Source organism: Bos indicus, chromosome 24 (genome assembly GCF_029378745.1).
Source record: "Bos indicus isolate NIAB-ARS_2022 breed Sahiwal x Tharparkar chromosome 24, NIAB-ARS_B.indTharparkar_mat_pri_1.0, whole genome shotgun sequence".
In the NCBI taxonomy this organism is placed as follows: domain Eukaryota; kingdom Metazoa; phylum Chordata; class Mammalia; order Artiodactyla; family Bovidae; genus Bos; species Bos indicus.
In genome coordinates, this window is record NC_091783.1 from 50,129,738 (window position 1) to 50,135,950 (window position 6,213).

Sequence of the window (6,213 nt, forward strand, 5' to 3'; positions counted from 1 at the left end):
AACCACAGTCCTGGAAGTTCCTCCTTGAGGACCATCATTGGAGGTCATCATTAACTCTACCAAGGACCCCAGGGCTGGGTTCAGTTCAGTTCAGTCTCTCAGTCGTGTCCGACTCTTTGCAACCCCATGAATTGCAGTATGCCAGGTCTCCCTATCCATCACTAACTCCCGGAGTTCACCCAAACTCATGTCCATCAAGTCAGTGATGCCATCCAGCCATCTCATCCTCTATCGTCCCCTTCTCCTCCTGCCCCCAATCCCTCCCAGCATCAGAGTCTTTTCCAATGAGTCAACTCTTCGCATGAGGTGACCAAAGTACTGGAGTTTCAGCTTTAGCATCAGTTCTTCCAAAGAACACCCAGGGCTGATCTCCTTCAGAATGGACTGGTTGGATCTCCTTGCAATCCAAGGGACTCTCAAGAGTCTTCTTCAACACCACAGTTCAAAAGCATCAATTCTTCAGCACTCAGCTTTTTTCACAGTCCAACTCTCACATCCATACATGACCACAGGAAAAATCATAGCCTTGACTAGACGGACCTTTGTTGGCAAAGTAATGTCTCTGCTTTTGAATATGCTATCTAGGTTGGTCATAACTTTCCTTCCAAGGAGTAAGCGTCTTTTAATTTCATGGCTACAATCACCATCTGCAGTGATTTTGGAGCCCCCAAAAATAAAGTCTGTCACTGTTTCCACTGTTTCCCCATCTATTTCCCATGAAGTGATGGGACCAGATGCCATGATCTTAGTTTTCTGAATGTAAGCTTTAAGCCAACTTTTTCACTCTCCTCTTGCACTTTCATCAAGAGGCTTTTGAGTTCCTCTTCACTTTCTGCCATAAGGGTGGTGTCATCTGCATATCTGAGGTTATTGATATTTCTCCCGGCAATCTTGATTCCAGCTTGTGCTTCCTCCAGCCCAGCATTTCTCATGATGTACTCTGCATATAAGTTAAATAAGCAGGGTGACAATATACAGCCTTGACGTACTCCTTTTCCTATTTGAAACCAGTCTGTTGTTCCATGTCCAGTTCCAACTGTTGCTTCCTGATCTGCATACAGGTTTCTCAAGAGGCAGGTCAGATGGTCTGGTATTCCCATCTCTTTCAGAATTTTCCACAGTTTATTGTGATCCACACAGTCAAAGGCTTTGGCGTAGTCTGTAAAGCATAAATAGATGTTTTCCTGGAACTCTCTTGCTTTTTCCATGATCCAGCAGATGTTGGCAATTTGATCTCTGGTTCCTCTGCCTTTTCTAAAACCAGCTTGAACATCTGGAAGTTGAGAGGAGCAACCCCACATCCAAGGACTGGTGGCTACGTGGGCACAGGAGGGCTGAGAGGAGCTACTCCACGTTCAAGGTCAGGAGGGGCGGCTATGAGGAGATAGATACCCCTCGTCCAAGGTAAGGAGCAGTGGCTGTGCTTTGCTGGAGCAGCCGTGAAGAGATACCCCACGTCCAAGGTAATAGAAACCCAAGTAAGACGGTAGGTGTTGTGAGAGGCATCAGAGGGCAGACACACAAACCATAATCACAGAAAACTAGTCAATCTAATCACATGGACCACAGCCTTGTCTATCTCAATGAAACTAAACCATGCCATGTGGGGCCACCCAAGAGGGGCGGATCATGGTGGAGATGTCTGACAGAACATGGTCCACTGGAGAAGGGAATGGCAAACCACTTCAGTATTCTTGCCTTGAGAACCCCATGAACAGTATGAAAAGGCAAAATGATAGGATACTGAAAGAGGAACTCCCCTGGTCAGTAGGTGCCCAATATGCTACTGGAGATCAGTGGAGAAATAACTCCAGAAAGAATGAAGGGATGGAGCCAAAGCAAAAACAATACCCAGTTGTGGATGTGACTGGTGACAGAAGCAAGGTCTGATGCTGTAAAGAGCAATTTGCATAGGAACCTGGAATGTCAGTCCATGAATCAAGGTAAATTAGAAGTAGTCAAACAGGAGATGGCAAGAGTGAACATAGACATTCTAGGAATCAGCGAACTAAAACGGACTGGAATGGGTGAATTTAACTCAGATGACCGTTATATCTACTACTGTGGGCAGGAATCCCTTAGAAGAAATGGAGTAGCCATCATGGTCAACAGGACTCTGAAATGCAGTACTTGGATGCAATCTCAAAAATGACAGAATGATCTCTGTTCGTTTCCAAGGCAAACCATTCAATATCACAGTAATCCAAGACTATGCCCCAACCAGTAATGCTGAAGCAGCTGAAGTTGAATGGTTCTATGAAGACCTACAAGACCTTTTAGAACGAACACCCAAAAAAGATGTCCTTTTCATTTTAGGGGACTGGAATGCAAAAGTAGGAAATCAAGAAACACCTGGAGTAACAGGCAAATTTGGCCTTGGAATACAGAATGAAGCAGGGCAAAGACTAATAGAGTTTTGCCAAGAAAATGCACTGGTCATAGCAAACACCCTCTTCCAACACAAGAGAAGACTCTACACATGGACATCACCAGATGGTCAACACCAAAATCAGACTGATTATATTCTTTGCAGACAAAGATGGAGCAGCTCTATACAGTCAGCAAAAACAAGACCGGGAGCTGACTGTGGCTCAGATCATGAACTCCTTATTGCTAAATTCAGACTTAAAGTGAAGAAAGTAGGGAAAACTACTAGACCATTCAGGTATGACCTAAATCAAATCCCTTATGATTATACAGTGGAAGTGAGAAATAGATTTAAGGGCTAGATCTGATAGAGTGCCTGATGAACTATGGACTGAGGTTCATGACACTGTACAGGAGACAGGGATCAAGACCATCCCTATGGAAAAAAAATGCAAAAAAGCAAAATGGCTGTCTGGGGAGGCCTTACAAATAGCTGTGAAAAGAAGAGAAGCGAAAAGCAAAGGAGAAAAGGAAAGATATAAGCATCTGAATGCAGAGTTCCAAAGAATAGCAAGAAGAGATAAGAAAGCCTTCCTCAGCGATCAATGCAAAGAAATAGAGGAAAACAACAGAATGAGAAAGACTAGAGATCTCTTCAAGAAAATTAGAGATACCAAGGAAACATTTCATGCAAAGATGGGCGCGATAAAGGACAGAAATGGTATGGACCTAACAGAAGCAGAAGATATCAAGAAGAGGTAGCAAGAATACACAGAAGAACTGTACGAAAAAGATCTTCACGACCCAGATAAATCACGATGGTGTGATCACTCACCTAGAGCCAGACATCCTGGAATGTGAAGTCAAGTGGGCCTTAGAAAGCCCATCACTACGAACAAAGCTAGTGGAGGTGATGGAATTCCAGTTTGAGTTATTTCAAATCCTGAAAGATGATGCTGTGAAAGTGCTGCACTCAATATGCCAGCAAATTTGGAAGACTCAGCAGTGGCCACAGGACTGGAAAAGATCAGTTTTCATTCCAATCCCAAAGGGCTGGGTTGCCTCTAGCCAAACAACTAATTGGGAGGGAGTGCAACCCCACCCATCAGCAGATAATTGGATTAAAGCAATCCTGAGCAAGGCCCTGCCCACCAGAGCAAGACCTAGTTTTTCCCACCCTGTTCCCCGAATCATGAAGCTTACAGAAGCCTCTTAGCCTCATCCACCTGAGGGCAGACAGAAGAAGCAAGAAGAACCACAATCCCACAGTGGCTAGAACAAAAACCACATTATAGAGAGATAATCAGGATGAAAAAGCAGAGAGTTATGTCTAAGACGAAGGGACACTGTAAGACCCCAGAAAAATGACTAAATGAAGTGGAGATAGGAAATCTTCCAGAAAAAGAATTCAGAATAATGATAATGAAGATGATCCAAGATCTTGGAAAAACAATGGAGAACATGCAAGAAATGTTTACCAGAGACCTAGAAGAACTAAAGAACAAGCATAGATGCACAATACACTAGAAAGAATCAGTATTAGAATAACTGAGGCAGAAGAATGGATAAGTGACCTGGAGGACAGAATGGTGGAAATCATTGCCACAGAACAGACTATACAAAAAGGAAAAAAGTGAAGACAGCCTAAGGGACCTTTGAGACAACATTAAAACACACCAACACTTGCAATATAGGGGTCCCAGAAGGAGAAGTGAGGAAGGACCTGAGAAAATATTTGAAGAGATAATAGCTGAGTACAATTGGAGTACAGTTGATTGGGCTTCCCTCATAGCTCAGATGGTAAAGAATCTGCCTGCAATGCAGGAGACCCGGGTTTGATTCCTGGGTAAAATTTCCTTCTCCAGGAAATGTCAACCCACTCCAGTATTCTTGCCTGGAGAATCCCATGGACAGAGGAGCCTGGTGAGCAATTCATGGGGTTGCCAAGACAAGACTGAGCGACTGAACTGAACTGAAAGAAAATAAATCCAATTAAGAAAAGATAATAGGATCATATATATTGATAATTACCTTAAATGTAAATGGATTAAATGCACCAACCAAAAGACACAGACTGGCTGGGTAGATGAAAACATGTGCAGGTTTGCACTTCCACATCACTCTGCTTGACCCTCCAAACTGTATGTAATTATTTTACATTTTTAGGTTAATCATGTTTCCTATGGCTTGCAATTGTAATAATCTTTTATTTTTTCTCTGGCTATTGATTGTGAAAACTGATAAACATCTTTCACTATTGTGATTATGTAACAATTACTCACTTAATAGCATTGTATCATGATTGGTCAACAGAAAAACTCTATATTACCAAAACTGCCATTTAATAGAAAAATCTGTAATCACTTTTCAAAATCCAGATGCTTATCAGAATTATCTTAGAATTTTTGAAAAGCACAAATGGCCAGGTGTTGCTTTTTTTCTCCAAAGCTCCAGATATGTTTCTAGTGAGCAGCCATATTTAAAAACAACTGGACTGTCTGATGATTTTTTACTTTTATCCAGTTGTTTCAGTTTTTCTATTTCATATTCAGTGTTCACATTTCATTTAGTTTATGTTTTCCTATTTCTCCATCTCTTTTTTTAAAGTTCTTTCTCAAGCCTTTATCAAGCACTATAGAAAAGCTTTTGTATCCATATATATAAATAGTATGTATAATATGTATATCTTAGAAAACTTATTAATTTTTTCCTAACTAAAAAATTTACGACATTTTGATTCCACTTGTTTAACTTAGTATGTATAGAATGTTACATTTCTAATTTTTTTTTAAAAACAGATATGCAATAAGCAACAAAGCTTTATTTACTGTAGAGCACAGAGAACTATAGTCAATATCTTATAACAACATATCATGGAAAACAATCTCATTGGAAGGCGAAGTCTTAACCACTGGATCACCAGGGAAGTCCCCGGGAAGAGCCTTTCCTAACAGGCACCACGGGAAGGACAGGAGGTAAAGTGAGAACGTAATGTGCAAATAGAGAGACGGTGTGCAGCCCTGGCCTACTGTTGGCTACAGACACGCCTAGAACGCTCAAGGTGACCTGCTCAGCACCTTCGGCCCTGTCGCAGCTCCCACGGGGTCTGGTTTAGGACTGAGCACACAACAGGCATTCAGGAGAGTCCTTCGGTCAGACAGTATCATCACCTCTCACCCAAACTCTTTGGTTTACAGTGAGGAAGCTGGCTGGAGGCACAGCTGTGACGGGACTTTGGGCCTTTACGACATGCGTGTTTCATCTTCCATCCACAAATAGGACTTAGATGGAAAATGTAAGAGAGGTTTCTGGAAGATGCTCTACATGGGCTACATACGTGCAGAATGACAGCAAATAAACCCAGAAATGACCCTCAAGAGACCTAAGGGGAAGAGCAATGTATTCTTCAGTGACAGAAGCTTGGCCTAGGAAGAAGGGAGATGCTGGTATTTCAACCCAGTGAAACACGAGATTAGATGCCAATGTGCCTACAGGAAGAAGTATACATATTATAAATTATTAAGGCCCTTTGCCACACCTAGATAGAACCTAACAGATGCACATGGTTCGGCTAAACAAACCCCACACTTTCACTTGGGCCATTTGTAGAGACGTGGATGGACCTAGAGACTTCATACAGGGTGAAGTAAGTCAAAGAGAAAAACAAATACCGTACGTTAATGCACACAGGTGGAATCTAGAAAAACAGTACTGATGATCCTATTTGCAATGCAGAAATAGAGAAAGGGATGTAGAGAGCAAATGAATGGATACAAAGGGGAAAGCCTGGGAGGAATTGGGAGATTGGGATTTATATACACTATTGATACTTTGTATAAAATAGAT

At 42.0% G+C, this 6,213-nt stretch overlaps 1 protein-coding gene across 1 annotated transcript in view; it reads right to left on the reverse strand.

The window, feature by feature from the left end:
• The window catches only part of MYO5B (myosin VB), a 333,332-nt gene that overhangs the window by 290,955 nt on the left and 36,164 nt on the right, over positions 1 to 6,213 (reverse strand). The window lies entirely within an intron of this gene.